Here is a 20588-nt window from a genome sequence, read left to right as displayed (position 1 = left end):
GGAAAGTACACAAATGATAGGAGAAAATAAACTTCTGGCCCCAGCATGGCAATGGTATATAGAAAGTATAACATATTTGGGAGTCTTGTATTATCTTAAATTTTTGTGAATTTTGCGTTCTGAGTTTATCAAAATAAGGTTTAAATATGCTTATCGTTAAGTAGAATTGGTGCTCTGATACGATTCATTAATTCAACACATATTTTTTTTAAAGGTTTTATTTTTCCTTTTTCTCCCCAAAGCCCCCTAGTACATAGTTGTATATTTTAGTTGTGGGTCCTTCTAGTTGTGGCATGTGGGATGCCGCCTCAGCATGGCCTGATGAGTGGTGCCATGTCGGCGCCCAGGATCCGAACTGGCGAAACCCTGGGCCGCTGAAATGGAGCGCACGAACTTAACCACTTGGCCACGGGTCTGGCCCCTCAACACATATTTGTTGAATGCCTACTATGTGCCAGGCAGTTGTAGACACCAGGGATACAGCTGTGAGCAAGGATAAATAGGGTCTGGGCTCCCAGTGAACTTATAGCTACATCAGCCAGGAAACCTAGTATTGGATATTTCTCAGGTCCCTTGTGACTCATTTGAGGGGACAGCAAACCCTACACCAGAGAATCCTGGAAAGGACCTCCCGCTGGCTTTCTGTCATGGTTTTAAGTAGGGAAAGACAGTGAAACATCTACACAAGAGAGAACCAATAATATTTTGGCATATATCCTTCCAGGTTCTTTTTTATAAGTAGATAGATAAGTTGACAAATAATTGTTATGTAAGTAAATAATTGTTACTAACGTGCTGGCTTGTGCCTTTCTTTTTTTGCTTATTCACTTGTTATAGATAATGCTCCATGTCAGTACATAGAGATCCATATCACCACTCTTAATAGCTACTTAGTATTCCATTGCAGGCATGTATCATATTTTATTTAACCCATTTCTGGCTGTCTAATTAGGTTGCTTCTAGCTTTTCAGTATTATAAAAAACACTGCAGAGAACATCTTTGTAAGTTCGCCTTTGTCACATGTCTGATCATTTTCTTAGGATATAGTCCTAAAAGTAGAATTGTTGGATAAAAAGTATGCATATTTAAATTTTTATGCTTATTGCCAGCTTACCTATTTCTTTATGCTCTATGAACACACTGTGATAAAACTTTTTAATCTTTGCCAATTTAATAGGCAAAAACTGGTATTTTGTTTATTTAATCTACATTTCTTTAGTTACTAGTGAAGTTAAACTTTTTTTAAAGTTTATTGGGGTTAGATTATCTTTTTTGAATTGCCTGTTTATGTGCTTCATCCATGGAGTGTCCATCTTCCTCTTACTGATGTTAAGAGCTCCTTTTATAAGAAGGATATTAACCCTTTTTTTAATCTATAATATATTGCACATTTTCCCCTTAGTTTACCTTTTGTCTTGATATATCAAAATGGCAGGGTTTTGTTACTGTTTATTTTACATACAGAAGTTTTTAATTTTTAATGAAGCATTTTATTGTTCCTTTCCTTTTTTTTTTTTGAGGAAGACTAGCCCTGAGCCAACATCTACCACCAATCCTCCTCTTTTTGCTGAGGAAGATTGGCCCTGAGCTAATGTCCGTGCCCATCTTCCTCTACTTTATATGTGGGATGCCTGCCACAGCATGGCTTGATAAGTGGGGTGTATGTCCGTGCCTGGGATCTGAACCAGCAAACCCCAGGCTGCCAAAGCAGAGCATGCAAACTTAACTGCTACGCCACCAGGCTGGCCCCTGTTCCTTTCCTTTTTATTTCTTGACTTTTGACTTATCTTTAGAGAGGTGTAAGGCCACTCCTAATCAATCCTCAAAGCTATTGAAATGTGCAGTAATTATCTCAAAAATAGCAGTCCCCAACTTGGAAAAAGTCTAAACCCTAAGCTCCTGTGGATGTCCACTCAAAGGAAAGATAAGAGCCATCCAGACCTGCGAGAGGAAGTCCATAGGACCCCAGGATAACCGATGAGGTTTACAACCCAGTGGAAAATACAGACAGACGGTAATTGAAATAAAATGTGATAAGAGATATAATAGAAGAAGTGTAGAGGATGCCACGGCAGGTAACAAAGGGGAAACCTAACTAAGCCCGGGGTCTCAGGATATGCATCCTGGAAGAATATCCTGTTCAAGTTGAGACTTTGAGACTGAGTAGAAGTTAGCTAGGTGAAGAATGGGGAAATACAGTTCATGCAGGGAAGTGGCAAACGCAAAGACCTACAGTCTAGAACTGTAAGTTATGGTAGCCACTAGGCATATGCGGCTATTTAAATTTAAGTTAATTAAAACTAAATAAGATTAAGATTTTATTTCCTCAGTCCCACTAGCTGTAATTCAAGTGCCGACTATCCACATGTGACTAGTGGCTGTTATAGTGGACAGCTCAGATAGAGAACTTTTTCATCATTGCAGAAAACAGTTTCTGTGAAGGGAGAGCTTGATGTATTCAGGGAACTGAAAAGGGGTCACTCCAGCAGGTACGTAATGTGCAAGGGAGGGGAGCGGTGCAAGATGAAGAGCACATAGCAAAGGGTGGAAGGGTTTTGTCAAAGCTGACCCTGGTATTGGGGCTGATGTTCTTAGCCTGTTAAAGAGGATGTGGAAGCAGGGAAATCAATTTCGGATTTATTATACAACTCTTCAGGTAGATATTATCTTCATTTTACAGACAATGCGGCTGAGACACTCAGAGAATTTAAGACATTTGACTAACACACAGCTAGTTGGTGGCAGAGCTGGGATTCAAAGCCAGACCTGTCTGATGTCAAAAACCTGTTCTGTTTCCCTGTATCACTGCAATAGATGGCAGTAAGCTCCACCGAATGATCTCTTCAATCAGGATGGAAGGATTCTGACTTAGAATAGACTGCTTCTCAACTTGGTACTTCTTGTTGAGGGCATATCAATCACGGCTGAGCTTGGGACCCAGCCTGGAAGTACAAGAGAGTGCTTAGAGGCAGAGCTTTCTTTGGAGCCTCAGGCTTCCTGTTCCCTGAGTCTCAAAGAGAAACTCCTTCATTTGCCCTAGAGACCTTGCCATTGGCCAAATTCAAGGGGGAGCTCTGCCCCGGGGCTGACCCTCAGGATTGCATTGCCAAGGAGAGCAGCTGTCTTGAAGGACCCCACCTGAAACCTGTCAGGGGCACTCCTAGGTATCGGAATGTGTGACTTGATTCATCCTGTGACCTAGAACGCACTGTGGTGGCCACTTCTAAGATACTGTCTTTGGAAAGAAAGAGTGCTGATCCCCAGTTAAAGGGGGAAGTCCTTGCCCTGGTGCAGTCTCATCTTGTCCAGCCGTTGAGAGAAGAGTGTGTCAGGCCATGCCTGCCCCAGCCCTAAGCAGCCATAGAGACTGAGGCTTTTTTTTTTTTTAATTTTTTTTATAGCTTAATCCTTTTATTTATTTTGTTGTTGTTGGGGAAGATTTGCCCTGAACCAACATCTGTTGCCAATCTTCCTCTTTTTGTTTGAGGAATATCAGCCCTGAGCTAACATCTGTGCTGGTCTTCCTGTTTTGTATGTGGGACGCTGCCAAAGCATGGCTTGATGAGCAGTGTAGGTCCGCACCTGAGATCCGAACCCGCAAAGCCAGGCTGCTAAAGCAGAAGGTGCTGAATTTAACCACTATGCCACAGGGCCAGCCTCAGACTGAGGCTTTTAATTTGCTGTCACAACTCCAGGTATTTTCTAAACCTGTGAAAGTCATGCATGGAAGGATATTAAAGAGACCATTACCATCAGAAGACAAATTCTGGGTCAGTCTGTTTCCCTAAGTCCAACATCTAATATTTTCTAGGGAGAATATGGTACCTTCACATTCTCTGAGATAGTATGAATGAATGAAGGGGAAATGTGTGATTATCCAGAACAGGAATAATGAAGGATGCAAGTCTGAGGAAGAAGTACAAGAGATACAGTCAAGATGATAGATGAAAGTATTAGCCTTGGAGATGAGCAGTGATTCTAAGAAGAGTGAAAGAAGAGATTTTTTTTAATTGATGGGGGGGAAGATGCTAGTAGCCTCTACCTTTGAAGTAGAAAGCAAGATACTTTGTGGTGAACTGTGGAGGAAACGATGGAGTAGCATCTGGAAACTTACTATGTGGAGAAGGTTTGTGATCTCTGTTGAAAGTAGTGCAGAGAATAGTCAAGACATGATAATAAGAGAAGTAAGCAGCATTTCATCATTCATTCATTCTACAAATTTATTGAGTACCTACTATATGCTATGGACCATTAGGTCATAAGAATGCAATGTAAACAGGACCCAGCTTCCTCCTTCAAGCAGCTTACAGTTGTGGAGAACACAGATATGTAAACAGCTAAATATATTACATTGAGGTAAGTACTTTAAGATGGATAAGTACATAGTGTAGTTCACAGGACTAGCCCCCAACCTAGAATTATATCAGGGAATCCTTTTTTTCCCTTCAGTTTTATAACTTTATTTGACAATCAGTGGTTAGTTCTCACCCAGATTGACTGTCTGTAGATTTTTGAAAGTGGTAATGGAGAGGTAATGGACAGGTAACCAACGTGCAGAGCTTGTTTAGTGAGTCTTAGTCCTCCTTACATTTTCTGGACAACCATACATGGATAGATATGGTATGGGCCCAGACAGCTTTCTTGAGCCTGGTGTCAGTGCACACATTTGGAGTTCCCATCTCCTTCATGGCAAATTTCCAGATCTCTTTGAGTGCACAAGGGGCACACTTCTTGAAGCCCACTTCATGAATGCACATGTAAATGTTGATGCCACTACCTTGTTAATGGCAGAATGGTCCTCTTCTTGCCACCCTTCTTGATGGGGGCCATTCTGCCAGACCCAGGTTGGAAAGCAGGGAATCCTTAAATGCTGTCATTATATTAATGGAACCCAAAATTATAACTCCGACCATGAACTGGCCTCCAAGCTGCACACAGTTGGATGTCTAAAAGACACTTCAAGTACAATGTCTAAAACAGAGTCTAAAGGAGAGCTCTTGATTCTCTTTCCTCTTTCAAAACAAACACAATTAGAATTATCTTGCTTTTTCCCTAGTTTGTTCCATCTCAGGTAATGGCATCACCATTTACTCAGTTGCTTTGGCCAAAAAGTTAGGAATCATCCCTGTTTCCTCTCTTACCCTCACATCCAGGGACCCTCTTATTCTACTCTCATGCCCAGGGGTAAGTGAGACATCTCAAATTGGTGGTGGTTCAAATCACATTGACTTATTTAACAATTTTGAGACCTAGATTTATCATAGTTCAGACCAAATAACTCTGCTCCTGAGCTTTGTACGTGTAGATCTAGCTACCTTCTGGACATTTTCTCTTGGATGTTGTAAAGGCACTTCCAGCTCAATAAGACCAAAAACGACCTTACCACCTTCTCCCACCAAATCTACTTCTCTCCCTATATTACCTGTTTTGATTTATCATGCTAATAGGTATTCAGACTAGACTCTTAGGATCCCTCCATCACCTCACCCTTCATGCCTTAATCAATTTCCATGGCCTCACAATTCTACTTATTAAGTACCTCTTCTGTCCTCTTCTTTCTCCGTGGTTCATGCTCTCATGATATCTTACCAAGCTATGCTGATAGGCTCTCAACATTCTTTGGCTTTACTGTTCTCTCTCTTCCAATTTATTCCATACACTGCTGATAAGAATCTCTCTAACAAGCAAAACTTTTCATATCATTCTCCTACCCAATACTCCTCATTCCTATCACAAGATATCCAAGACTCTTCAGCCTCCCTTCCTGGACTCTTCTCACCACTCACCTTCCCTTAGCTTCTGTCTCAGTCAGACTAAATTAATTGCCATTTCCCTCATGATGCTCTGTTCTCTCATACTTTTGTGAATTTGGACATACTCTTTTCCTGACATGGAATTCTCTTTTTCTTATATTGGCGGGGACAAATTCTAATCAATTCTTTATGTTTCAACTCCCATATGTCTCCTCTGTGAAGTCTTTTCTTATTTTTTATTTTCAGCAAAATAGCTTTTCATTTATATAGGTACATAAAACATATGTGTACAGTTAAACAAATAATTATATGGTGAACACTCATGAAACCACACCCAGCTCAAGAAACGGAACCTCTCCAGCATCCTAGAAGCCCCTTGTACACTTCTCCTTGATCACAATCCATCCCTCCCTTACTTGGGTAATCGCTATCTTGACTTTTCTGGTGACTATTTTCCTACTTTCTTTTTCAAATATGTAAATCTTATTCTTATTTGCAGTGTTTTTTTAAAAACTGTGGTAACATTGGTTTATAACATTCTATAAATTTCAGGTGTACATCGTTGTATTTTGATTTCTGTGTATTACTTTTTTTTATAATGTTATCACCTATGTATGCATCCTTAAACACTATAGTTTAGTTTAGCATGTTTGGATATTCATATGGGTGAAATCCTGTTTTTTGTACTGTTTGTGTCTTCTGTTCATCACTGAGATTGTAGGATGCGCCCATATGATTGCATGTCGCTAGAGTTCATTCATTTTTATTGCTGTGTGATTGTCCACTATATGACTGTACCCTGAGTCATATATCGATTCTAATGGTGATATACATTTTGGGTTATTTCCAATTTTTGGTTCTTATGACAAATGCTACTCTAAGCATTTTAAAATATGTATCCCAGTGTCCAGGGCACAAGTTTCTTTAGGGTAGAGATCTGGGCATAGAAGTGCCAGATGTTAGGGTAAGTGCTTCTTCAACTTTATTGGCAAAATGATTTTCCAAGCAGGTTCTACCAGTTTGTTCCACTGGCCGCAGTGCATGAGGATTTTGGTGCTCCACATTCTCACCCATAGTTGGTATTTAGTTTTCCAGCCTTGTGGATATACAGTGATTTCTCAGCTGTATATTTTACATTTCCCTGCTTACTGGTGAGGTAGGGCACCTTTTCCTATGTTTACAGCCATTGACTTTGCTCTTTTGTGAAGTCTCTGTTCAGGGTTTGCTGGTTTTCCTATTGGGTTGCTCTTCCCTGACTTCTTCACATAGCTTAGTATTTCTCCTTCTAGTCAACCATTGCCCCTTAAGAATACCTCCTAGAAACCTATCCTATGTAATCTAGTGATCTCCTTATCTCTAAACTCAAACCCTTCTGTTCCATCCTCTTCACAGCTACCAGAGGTGTGTTTCTAAGACAAACCCTCTTCTTGTAATTTCCATACCTAGAACCCTTTAATGACTCCCATGGCCCCCTGGACAACACAGCATGTAAGGCCTCTCATCATCTGCCCTCTGCCTAACCTTCTTCAGCTCTTGCTGGAACCTCTCAATCCTCCTCCCTCTTTATTTACTGTAACCTCCATCTCTACCAACCTGCTTGCTGTTCCTTGAATGATAAAACTGTTTTATATCTACCTTTGCCAAAGTTAGCCCTTTTATCCTCTGCCCTTAATTTGGAGAAAATCTACTCATCTTTTTTAAACTCAATTCACAGATCACTTCCCCTATGAAGCCTTTCCTACTCTCCTTCTCATCCCTCATTAACCTCTCCATCTTTTGTCCTTCTACTAAAGACACTATTACTGTATCTCTTGCACATATTGGTTAATATACCTGCCTCTCCCATCAGACTGTACATTAACCCTCCGAAGGTGCAGGAAGCCCCTTGAAGATAGGGACATTTCTGATTCCTCTTATTATTCTCAGGGCCTAGCGCAGTGTCTGGCACAGAGCAGGCAGTGGTAAAGAGTAGAAGTTGTTATTAATGTTATTACTATAATTGTGAGTACATGCCTTTTTCCTTATTAGATTGTGAATTCGCTGAGGGCCTGGTACTTGTCTAATGAATGAATCACTTATGAAAACTTGCAAAAACAACAGTTGCTTTAAAGTAATATTTAGAGTGGGAATATAGAAGCCATGTGTATTAAATTTTCAGTGAAAGAAAGCTGATTTACATCCATCTTATAAGGATAAAATTTTAGGCTCAAACTTACTCAAAGCAAAATTTTATAAGAACAAATGTAAAAAGTTTATGCTTACGTTAAAAATTTAAACTGTAAAAGTAAGAGTGGGAAAATTCTAACTTGTCAGTTCATGTGGGAAAGGAGCTCAAATCTGTTATATGATACTGCCCTTCACCCAAAAAATTAAGTTTTTGCAGTAGATTATAATTTGTATGCGAGCGTGACTGGAAAGATGAAAATCTAAGGAACTCAGTGCTAGCAGATTATCCTTTGGTTGGTACCTGTGTCTGCTATCTGAAGATCTGGTCACGTTTACACTGCAATCTTGTCGATGATCCAGCTGACTTCCTTTGCTCAAAAAGAGTGCCTGTTCCTGGGAGTAACCATTCTGAAGCTTTCAACTCATCTCAATGGATGAAGTTCACGTGCATGGTACTCTGTCATAGACAAACTTACAGTGATGTATAACTTCTGGTCCACGAGCTCTGCCTCCTCCCCTTTGTCTCCCCCTCAAGAAAGCATATCATAATGGAAGTGAGCAGTAGTGACATTATTTATTACAGTGCTAACCTTGATCTGCTCCAAGCTACGTTTTCTAAAAACTCAATCATTTCTCTAAACTTCAATACTTTAATTATTAGTGGTAAGAAATTACTGTGTTCCTCACAATTGACATCTTGGTTGAAAAGCTAGATACGTACGGTGGTATATTTAATTTGTAGAAAAGAGAGAGATTTTGGAGTCGCACCAACTGCGATCCATATTGCAGCTCAGTCTCTGCCGTGTCATCCTGGGCTAGTTGTTTAATATCTTTGACTTTCATCTGAAAGATGGGCTACTTTATAAGTTGCTGTCAGGACAATAAATAATCATGTAAAACACCCAGCAGAGTGCCCACCTCCTAAATAGCTTTCAAATCTGTATACCTCTCACCCACTCCCTGTCCGCCCCCCATCTGCATCTCTGTTTTAAGCCGCTAGTGTCTGTGTTCTGGATTACGGCAGCTGCCTTCTAACTGGTCTTTCCCCTCCAGTCTTGCTTACCCTGTTTTGTCCAGAGCAAAGGATATTCTGAAAGGCTGACTTGAACTCTTAACATGTGTGTCCCTGGTATGGAGACGGATATGTAGCTGCCATTTATGGAGTGCCTATCACATCACAGGGGCTGCGTTAGCCTTTTATGCATGATCTCATTTAATCCTCACAATAAGCCCATGAAGTAGGTGGCATCATTCACGTTTTAAAAACTGGAGGCTGGAGAGATTGAGTGACTTGCCCACCGCCACTCTGCTAGGAAGTGGGGCACTCTGTGTACATCCAGGTTTATCTGGTTCCAAAGTCTCTGCTCTGTTCCTGTTTCGTGCTGCCCCTCCCTCAGGTTATCCAAGTCGGGTGCTGTTAAACATCCTAATCCGATTGCTAACTCCCTGTGGCTGATTCTGGGTTTCTCATACCATCTTCTAGTAATTTGACTTTGCACATCGCTTGGCTACAGGGACGTGATGGCGGATGCAAATATCTGGTCATATATTAATAAACTGCCACTCTAGTTTTACACTTTCTTTTTTATGACTTAGTAACATGTGTAACCCTCCCTGGGTTCTCTCAACTCTGACAGGATTGAGTTTCTGGACCAGCAAGGCTGAGGGCCAGACTCTGGACTTTGATAAATTTGCCAAAGAAAATACCACCTGGTCGGAGTCTTCTGGCAGCCTGCCTGCTGCTTCAAGCTACAACTTTCTGATGCCTACAACTAACCTTGATGACATTGATGAAAAATCTTTTATTTGGTTTGAAACCTGACTGCTTTTATGGACTTTAGGTAGTAACAGAGATGAAGACTGTCTATACACAGTTCCCTGAGACTTAGGCTCGCCTCCGTGAATGGCTGCTCATTTCTTAATGTTTTCTCAAGTACTCAATCAACAAACATGTTTTGAGCCTTATAACAAGGGTAATACAAAGAAATTTAGTATTTTAAAATACTTACAGTGTAATAGAGACCATTAGACATGGAAAAAGAAATGACTAACCGTTAAAAATAGCAGGTCACAGTACTTTCACATAATAAGCATTCTGTGAATCAAATGGATTTGAAGAGAATGTTTGATATAATATGTGCCTGGAGCTTATGCGGGAGCTCAATAAATACTTGTTGAATGATTATTGAATGTTGACCTCCCAGATACCGCTCTCTCACAGACGATTTCCAGTCCCTGTGTCAGCTCTGACCTCTCTAAGAAACTGCAGACTTGTGATATCCAGCTACTCGCTGGATAGCTCTACCTCAGTGAACAACCCGTCAGCATCTCAATCACAGCATATCAAAATTGATTTTATGAACTTTCCATGTTTGGAGAGGCAGTGTCACCTCGGGGTTAAGAGCATGGAGTCTGGATGTTGGTTTGAATTGCAGCTCCCGTTCTAACTGGGTGAATGACCTTGGGACAGTCTCTCAACTCTTCTTTCCTTGTGTGAGAGAATAGAAGGTTAGGATTCAATGAGATAATGGAGGCAATGCATTTAACACAGTACTTGCACATAGCCAGTAATCATTAAATGTTAGCTATTGTCATAATTTCCCCCAAACTTCCTATTTTTCTAATTTGGTAAAGATGCCACTATCCAGTCCAACCCTCTCCTTCACCTCATCTCATCTAATTAGTTACCAAAAACTATGTTCTTCCCTTTTCTTATCTTTGAGATTATGATTCATTCAACAGACACTTATTCAACATCTGCTGAATGCTAAACACGTTGCTAGGCACTGAAGACACAGAGATGAATACTTACCAGTCTCTGGTCTGTGGAGGCAGATACAGACATAGCTGCAGCCTTCAGATGATCCACAGAATGGAAATGCACATAGTGGGTTGAAAAGAGCCTGGAAGAGAGACCCTTTCCTTCTTGCAAAACCAATGCTCTCGCTTAAGCCTGCGTCACCTCTTACTGTAGATATTGCAGAGGGTTTTTCTTCTTCTTTTTATTGATTTTGAAAATGTACAGATAAACAGAAATACATACTCACTGTAAAAAAAAAATAATAAAGTACAGACTAATTACAGAGTAAAAGTCTCTTGTACTCCACTTCTTTAATCCTACTCCCCTCACAAAGGTAAAAGCTGTTTACAGAGTAGTATGCACCCATCCAGACCTTTTCCCATTTATCCATGCGTACATTTGTGTATATTTATGTAGATAAAAATAGAGGTTTTTACACAAATGGGATCATACCATAAACATACTTCTTGCTTTTTTTCACTTAATATATCTTTAAAATTTTCCCATGTCAATACATAATAAAATTACCTTATTCTTTTAACCTCTAACTGCTGTTCCATATTTTGTAGCTATCATAATTTATTTAGTTATTTCCCTAGTGAAAGCCTTTTAGTTGCTTTTCCAATTTTTCGCTGTTACAAGCTATGCTGCAGCGAACTTTTTGCACATATGTTTTTGTGGACATATGCAATTATTTCTGCAAGTAAGTTTCTAGTCGTGGAAGTGCTGGGTTAAAAGATGTGAGAATTTAAATTTTTGTTAGAATGTGTTCGGTTACTCTCCAAAGAGACTGCGTCCGTTTACACTCCCATCCGACAGTGAATGAGAATGCTCGTTTCCCCTCACCGCACCAACGCTGGATGTTGTCAGGCCTTCAGTTTTGCAAATCTAATGATTAAAAAGAAAGCTACAATAATCTTTTATAGATTTGTATTTCTGTGGTTACTAGTGAGTTTAAGCATACTTTAATATATTTATTGATCATTTGTATTTCTTCTGTGAATTCCCTGTCTATATTATTTGCCTATTTCTCTATTAGATTGTTGTCTTTTTCTTATTGATTTGAAGGCTTGCATCATTACATTATGGTATTAATTCTTTCTCTGTTATATGTGTTACAAATATTTTTTCCAAGTCTATTGCTTGTCTTTATTTACATTGTCTTGCATCATGCAAAAGATTTTCTTTTTTTTTTCAAAGATTTTATTTTTCCTTTCTCTCCCCAAGCCCCCCGGTACATAATTGTGCATTCCTAGTTGTGGGTCCTTCTGGTTGTGGCATGTAGGACGCCGCCTCAGCATGGCCTGATGAGTGGTGCCATGTCCACGCCCAGGATTCGAACTGGCAAAACCCTGAGCCGCCAAAGCGGAGCATGTGAACTTAACTACTCAGCCACACGGCCGGCCCCACAAGAGGTTTTCTTATGTAGTAAAATCTGTCAGTCTTTTCTATTATGGCTAGTTCTAGGGTTTGTGTTTTGCTTAGAAGCGTATTCCTACTCCCAGGAGATTTTCCTTTCAATACCTTTGTAGTTTTATTGTCCAAGTTATATCCTTAGTACCATTAAAATTAAGTTTTATCAGTAGTGCAAATTAGGATTGTAACTAGTATTTTTCTAAGATGACTTCCTGTCATCCCAACAAAATTAAACAGTCTACCTTTTTCCCACTGATTTGAAATGCTAGATTGTACTTGGGTCTCCTTCTGGATTCCATCCTGCTCCCTTGATTTCTTGGTCCGTTTTTGTACCAGTACCATGCTGTTTCAATTATTGTAGCATTATAGGATGTTTTTATACCATATGGGACCCAAAATTGGGTATTTTACCATTTATTATCTTTCCTTTCTCTGAGTCATATTGTTTTTCTTTCTCATAATTTTCTTAACTGCTTTTGTACATTGCCTCTCCCAGGTGAACTTTAGAATAAATTTTCGCAGTCCCATAAAATATCCTATAAGTTTTTGATTGGAATTTCATTAAGTCTATAGTTTAAATTGCGTCTCATCCAAGAACATGATGTATTCGTTATTTATTTTTGTCTACTCTTAATGTCTTCCAATAAAGTTTACAATTTCTTCATATAAATCTTGGACACACTGATGAGTTTAGTCATATGTATGTTACAATTTGCTTGTTATTATAAGAAAGATATTTTCCATTACATTTTTCTAGTTGGTTATATTGGTGTATAAGAAAAGGAGTGATTGTTGTTGTTGATCTTTTATCAAGATTTTACTAAAATCTAATATTAGTTTTGATTTTTTATAGTTACTTCTTAGATTTTCTAAGTTGAAAATTAAATCACTTGTAAATTGTGACAGTTTTATGCCTGCTTCTGTAATACTTGCATTTCTTTTTCTTGTCTTATTGCACCAGCTAGTACTTCCAGTGCCATGGTTAGTAGTTGCAATGATAGCAATGAAAGCAGACAACTTTTGTCTTGTTCCTGACTTTAGAGAGAATAGGATATGCCCTTTATCAAATTAAACAAATTTTCTTCAATTACTAAGAGTTTTTAAATTTTTGTTTTGTTTTTTTATTTGATTGTTTGCTTGTTTGCTTTGTATAATTAAGAATGGACATTAAAACATAGCCCCTCCCCCCTTTTTTTTTTTTTGCTGAAGAAGATTTGTCCTGAGCTAACATCTGTACCAGTCTTCCTCTATTTTGTATGTGGGTTGCCACCCCAGCGTGGCTGCTGATGAGTGGTGTAGGTCCATGCCCAGGAACTGAACTCGAGCCACTGAAGTGGAGGGTGTCAAACTTAACCAGTAGGCCACGGGGCTGGCCCCCGAACATATTACTTTTTAAAGTATCTTTTTTTGTGACTATCATGTTTTTGTCCTTTAATCTATTAATGAAATGGATTATATTAATAGATGTCCTAATATAGAACCATCCCTTTCTGCGTAAATCTTATCTAGTCATGAAAATTATTCTTTTAAGAACAATTAAGTTTAAGATAATTGCATTGATGTTCTTAAGTAAGCTGATGGTTTTCTTCCTTGTCTGTTTTCCATGTTGGAGTAATATTAGTTTAGCACAATGGTTCTCAAACTTTTTGGTCTCAGGACCCATGTGCAAATCTTTGAGTGCAATCTGAAAAATTATTGAGGATCCTCAAAGAACTTCTTGTTTATGTGAATTTCCTGACAATATTGGAAATTAAAATGGACAAAAATTTAAAACACGAGAATGTATAAGCACACATTTCATTAATTGACAGAGCGATGACATCATCACATGGCATTCCATTAGTCTCTAAAAAACTCCACCGTATGCTTGTGTGAAGGAACGAGAGTGAAAAAGCCAAAACATCTTAGTATTGTTATCAAAATAGTTTTGACCTTATGGATTCCCAGAAAGGGCCCCAGGGATCTTCAAGGATCCCTAGACCACACTTTGAGGACTGCTGGTCTAGCAGAATGAGTTGTAAGTTTTCCATTTTTTCTGTACTAATATAAACAACACAGAAGTTATTTATGTCTTGAAGGTGGAACTCATCTATAAATTATTTGGAACTGATGGTTTTTGGGAATGGTATATCTTTGCCTACTATTTCAATTTCCCCCACAGTTATTAGCCTACTCAGGTTTTAGATCTCTTCCTGAGTCAATTTGTACATTTATATTTACCTAGAAAATCATGCAATTTAATGTAGATTTTAATTTTTTAAGTATAAAGTTAAGTTTCAATTGCAATTTTTAGGTTTTCTTTGTCAAAAATTAAATCCTCTTTTTTATTTCCAATAGTGTTTACCTGTGTGTTTTCTCTTTTATTCTCATTTGGGTTTGCTAAAGGTTTATCTATTTTATTGCTGTGTTGGTGTGCTTTAAAGAGCCAGTTTTTTTGTACGATTAATCAAGTTTATTGGTTTTTGTTTGTTTCTGCACCTGTCTTTATTAATTCTTTTATTTTGGTGGGTTTATTTTTTTAAAGTGTCCAGTTCTGTGAGTTTTGGCAAATGCATACAATCATGTAACCAACAGCACAATCAGGTTATAGAGGAATTCTACCCCACTCAGGAATTCCCTCCTTCCCGTTTGTAGTCAGCCTTTCCTGTGATCCTCAGTTCCTGGCATCTTGTTTCCTGTTTCAATAGTTTATTCTTTTTTTATTTCTGAGTAATATTCCATTACATGGACATACCACAGTTTGTTTAACCATTTACCAGTTGAAGGATATTCTGGTTGTTTCCAGGTTGGGGCAGTTATGAATAAAGCCACTATAAACATTTGCAAATAGGTTTTTCTGTAAACGTAAGTTTTCATTTTTCTTGAGTAAATACCTAGGAGTGGAATTTCTCAGTCGTATGGTAAGTATATGTTTGACTTTATAAGAAATTGCCAAATCATTTTCCTATCATTCTCTGTTTACTGGATTTCTATTTGTTTTGTTCTTTCCTTTGCTTCTGTCAAATCTCTTTTTGTAGAATGTGAGTTTGATCTCCTCATGCAGATTCGCTTAGCAAGGGCATAGGGCACACCACAATGCCTCAAGCATAAAATGCCAGGGAGGGTGCCTCAGTGACAAGACTTGGGAAATGGTTGAGCAAGATGATATTAAGTTTTCCCAAGTGAGACATCCGTGGGGCTAATAGGAGGGAGAGGAGGAAAAGGAAAGACAAAAAAGGAGAGCAGAAGAAGGGGAAGAAAGAAATGAAACAAAATGATACATAAGAGGGGAGAGGGAAGTGCTACCCTATAATAGCTTAATGGACAGTCATGATGTCATGGAGGCTTACAAAGAGCACTGGCCTTGAGGGCAATAGGGTAGGGGAGGTGGGCCAGGAACCACAAACACAGATCCTGAAGGCCCATTGTTCCAAGGTTTGATGTGAGTAGAGAGATGAGCCATTGTGGGCTTTGGAAAAGGGGAATGATTGTATTCCAGTGATTTTTGAGACAGGATTGGGGTTTGGGAAAAGGAGGGAGGCTGGAGATGGGGTCAGCCGTGAGGCTGCTGTAAGAGTCTGGGGGCTCATGGTATTATCAAAGGAAAGAGAAATTTGTGGGATGGAAAATGTAGTAGGTATTCAATAAATGTTTAATTAGTTAATTAAAGAGCTTGATATTTTAAGTTGGTTGCAAGAAATAGAGGTTTGTTAGAACTGCAAATGAATGAACTGGAGACAGTGAAACAATATGGAAAGATGAATAAGTTGAGAGGGAAAAAGAATCCTGAAAACTAATTTAAAGGTCTGGGGTAAGCAGAGGAGTTGGCAATGGAGACAGAGAATCAGCCAATCAGAAAGCTATGAATATAACACAAACTTTTGGGAATAAACATTGAAAACCTAGTGAATATCAATGATGACTTCTGAGTTCTCTAGCTCCAGCTCCTGCCATCTGTCCCTGATTGACACCTGAGCTTGTCTAGGGACACCCTGAGGCCAGACAGCCAAGTGGCGAGCAAGGAGTGATACTGAGGGTGTTTAAGCTTTGGAGTGAGGGTGAGGGTAGATTAAATGACCTTGAAGAACCTTTCTAGCCTTGGGATCTTCTGATTCTAGTGAAAACATTGCGCAAGTGTCATGTTCCCAGGATAAGAATAAGGACTCTGTTGAATTGGAGAAAGGCCCTAAGACCTCAGTGGGGAAGAAAGAGTGATGGCTATTGGGTAATCCAAGCCAAGACAGTTACCCTTCATCTCTGGAGCTGTCTCATTTAGGAGAGGAGGAAGCTCCTTTCCACTGCTGAATCTGTTGTCCAAAGCTCCTATAATGCAGTCCAGTTACTACATGCTGTAGGAGCCTAAATGTTGGGATGGGGGAGAAAAAACCAGGTGGCAGGACAAATGTCTTCTCTCTTCAGATTATATGATTTTTCATTCACAGCTTTAACATTGCATTAAGTAGGACTTCGGTTCCCCCTTTACAAAAAGATCATCTACCTCTCAGAGCACAGGAAAGCCCATGGAGCCGAGGTCCTATATAAGAAGATAATTACAGTGTAGTGTGAGAAATCGCACAATAAAGTTGCATTATTTAAGTCACCTTAAATCAGGAAGCTACTAAGTGCTGGGTGCTGTTTTAGGTACCGGGGATACAGCAGTGAACAAAACAGACCACGGTCCTGCCCTCAGGAAGCTTCCTAGATTTTGGTGGGAGCACATGGGAGAAAGCACTGACTCTGCGGGGGACCGAGGAAGGCTTAAGTGACACTTGCCACAGCCCCAACCTGTTTTCTACAAGGCAGCCAGAAAGATTTTTTTAAATCACAAACCTGAAAACATTATTCCTTTGCTTAGGGTCACCCATGGCTTCTCTGAGAAAGATCCTAGTTATATTAGCATGGCCTGTGGGGCCCCGAGGGATCGGGCCCTCATCCCCCTCATCCCCCTGCAGTCTCCGTCATGCTCTGCAATCCTGCCACCCTGGCCTTCTTTCAGTTTCTTAAACATGTCCCCCCTCCTTCTGCCTCAGGGTCTTGGCACCTGCTGTTCCCTTGATCTGGAACGCATGTCCTCCCACCCCATCTCTGCCCCTACCCACCCCGCCCTCCAGCCCACTTTGCCCAGTTAGTCCCACTTTTCAGACCTCAGCTCCAAAATTAATTCCTCAGAGTTTTCCCTACCATTTCCCTTTTCCTACAAGCCACACGTACTCTCACGACAACCTGTGCTTTCCCTCCTTTCCCCTCTTCCTCTCCTCCTTCCCTCCTTCCCTCCAATACCAAACAAATGAACACAAAAATAAATAGCAAATGGTACATTGTGATAAATGCTTTGAAGGAAAAGAACAGCTTATAACATTTCAATAAGGACATACATATTATATATATTGTTCATTATTCAAATAGATGTCCAGACTTATTTGTTGAATAAATGAATGAAGAATAATTACGGGTAAGATTTCTCCAATCAGAGGAGGTAGTAAAGAGAATTCCAGGCAAAGACAATGACACGTGCAAAGATACAGAACCATGAATGGGCACGAAGTCATTGGCACATGACTAGAAATACAAGTAAGTGGACTGGCTGAAAATGAGATCGTAAAGGTAAGCGGGATCCTGTTTGTAACTTTGGATATTTTTCCTGGTTGGGATGGGGGGAGAAGGTGATGGAAATGAGAGGTTTTTAAGCAAGAGAGTATTCTTTTCAGATCTGTGTTTTACAAAGATAACTGATTCTTTATGTATTGCTATTCCATCTCTGAAATTTTAAATTTTAAAACAGAGAAGTCCTACTCATTCAGCATTGCTACTCAGTTGATTAATCAAAATCAGTTAAGTGGGAAGTCTTAAAAAGTGCCATGTATATAATTTCAACATTTTATTCTAATTTAGAACAAATAAATACACAGCCACTTGCTAATCTTCAGGTAGAGGGCCAAGGCCTGTCCATAAGCACAGAGTCCTTGATCCTTGACAGACCACACCCATATTGAATCATCTGTGGATTTCAGCTTCAGCTTCTTTGCTTTTTTATTTTTTTTGAGGAAGATTAGCCCTGAGCTAACATCTGCTGCCAATCCTCCTCTTTTGCTGAGGAAGACTGGCCCTGAGTTAACATCCGTGCCCATCTTCCTCTACTTTATATGTGGGACACCTACCACAGCATGGCTTGCCAAGCGGTGCCATGTCCGCACCCGGGATCCGAACCGGCGAACCCCGGGCCGCCGAAGCTGAATGTGCGAACTTAACCACTGCACCACTGGGCTGGCCCCAAAGCTTCAGCTTCTCTAACGTAGAACGAGAAACATAAATATTTCTTGTAAAATAACTCAGTGCAAACTCCATTATTATGCATTTTTCAGGTTTTTTTACATAATGGTTCAGAGCACAGTCCCCCAGGCCCCACTGCCTGGGTTCAAATCCAGCACGCAGCACTTCTGAACTCGGGCAAGTTGCTCAGCTTCTTTGTGCCTCAGTTTCCTTAATACCCACTTCAGAGAGTTATTGTGAGGGTCCAATAGCACCCTTTTATATAAAGACCTAATATAGTGCCTGACATAGTAAAAATTCAATAGATGCTATTTTCCAGTTGTCTCACCCAACACCCAATTCAACAGCATTGTAAAAAGAGATTTACCTTTATTGAGACTTTCCGAAGCCTTTGGTTTACTGTTCTTAGAAAAAACAACTCTCTTTTTGCACTATTGGTTTATATACTATTTAATTAAATTGTGGCAATACAGTAACTATTACCATTGGCATGAACACTCGTAATGACTTACTACTCAACTGGCGGGCGTAGACGTGGGCATGCCAGAGAGTCGCCTACTAGCCAGGGACATTCAGGGTGCTGTGGCCGTTAACCGGTATGTATTACAGTGGGAATGGAAAGTTCTGGTGAACTCAGGAGGTCAGTACCGAAGAGGTCAGTTAAGAAAGCGTCTACTCTTGGATGACAACCTCTATCCTTTCAGCATCCTCTCTCCCTTGCTCCTATTATAGCTATGTTTTAATCTCGTCAGCTTCCTAGTCTCAGGCCAGACCTATAGTCGTCCTAAGCACCAAAAAAGAGAATGCTCCCCTATGGAATTTAAAATATAAACAAGACTAACTTGTAAAATAATTATAAGGAAGTCCAATAAAGTTCTGACTTTTCCCAGGGTGATTATTTCAGTGCTATTTTTTTTTTTTAATTCTTTCCCCAAATATGTTGCAGGAGTTCTCTTGGCTTTGCTGGTGCTCTGAGAATAAGTGTATCTATTGGGTACGTCAGCACTGCCTTTGACTCTTCCATTTTCTCCCCAATCTCTCGGCCCCCTCTTGGAATCATTCCCCTCCCTGTGGAGCCTGGATTCCATGATCTATCACTTTTAACTGCTCTCTTGCTAATATCTTCTACCCCGTTTCCTTGCATACTTGTCCTTACACAGAACCCATCCAATAACGCCACACACGTTGCGTATATTGAATTTGAGATGACTTTGAAGCTTCCAAATAGAAATGTCCAATAGGCAGTTGAGCATAAAAGTCTGGAACCCAGGAGAGAGAGTAAAAGTAGATAAAGAGATTTGGAAATCGTCAACAAATAAGTGGGATTTGACCCCCTGCAAATAGATCACATCGCCAAAAAAGGGCGTGTCGAGTGGAAAGAGCAATGGCTGAGCTAAGACCCCTGTGGAACGTCACTATGTAAGAAGTAGGTGGAGCAGGAGCTGCCCGTGAAAGAGGGGATCTGTACATGCATAGAAGCCCGAATCCAAGGAAAGAGGGCTTCCAGAAGGAGTGATTACCTGTATCAAATGTAACAAAGAGGTGAGGTAAGATTAGACAGTGCCTGACACTTAGGTACTCAATGCGTATTTGTTAACTGACTAATTAATTAGGACTGAAATAATTAGGATGTCATTGGTGATCTTGGTGCTAGGTTTGAGTTTCCCTAGAAGCAAACCCTGAGACAAGGATTAGTTTATTTGGAAAATGAAGGAACACTGGGAGGTGAGAGAGTGAAACAGGGCCGGGGAGTAGCTAAGAGTGCAACCAGCAACCACTGTGGGCAATTAGAACTAAATCCCATTGGGAAAGCTCTGGAAGTCAGCACAGAACACTCAGCTCATAGTTACCCCTCTCAAGGGGTGAGGGAGCCGGGGTATTTAGATACCAACTCTTGCAGGTCATTGGTTGAGGGCTGCTTGTAGGGGGCATTAATTCGCTGACATTTCCAGCCTGCTGCTTGGGAGCAAAGCAGACCCACTTGTGCAAGAAAGCAAATGAATGCAGGCACCGGCAGGTGGGAGTCCGGTGGGCTCTCGAATAGTAAGGGCGGGGATACAGACAGGGCAGCAACAGCACTTGTAACTCTTGGTGTCTGAGTTTCAGTGGCAGAAGCTAGACTTGTGTGGATTAGTAGTAAATTGGAGGTGAGAAGTGGAAATAATGAGTGTAGATAACTATTTCAAGATGCTTGGCTGAAAAA

General features: G+C 40.1%; 1 protein-coding gene and 1 pseudogene across 9 annotated transcripts in view; one reads left to right on the top strand and one right to left on the bottom strand.

Annotated features, from left to right (window-relative positions):
* Positions 1 to 20588, top strand: part of RNF220 (ring finger protein 220) — a 218831-nt gene that overhangs the window by 29593 nt on the left and 168650 nt on the right. The window lies entirely within an intron of this gene.
* On the bottom strand, positions 4479 to 4831 carry LOC139081911 (large ribosomal subunit protein eL31-like; annotated as a pseudogene).

Source organism: Equus przewalskii, chromosome 2 (assembly GCF_037783145.1).
Source record: "Equus przewalskii isolate Varuska chromosome 2, EquPr2, whole genome shotgun sequence".
Lineage (NCBI taxonomy): Eukaryota > Metazoa > Chordata > Mammalia > Perissodactyla > Equidae > Equus > Equus przewalskii.
Note: the sequence above shows the minus strand (reverse complement) of the source record. Positions and strands in the feature narration are given on the sequence as shown.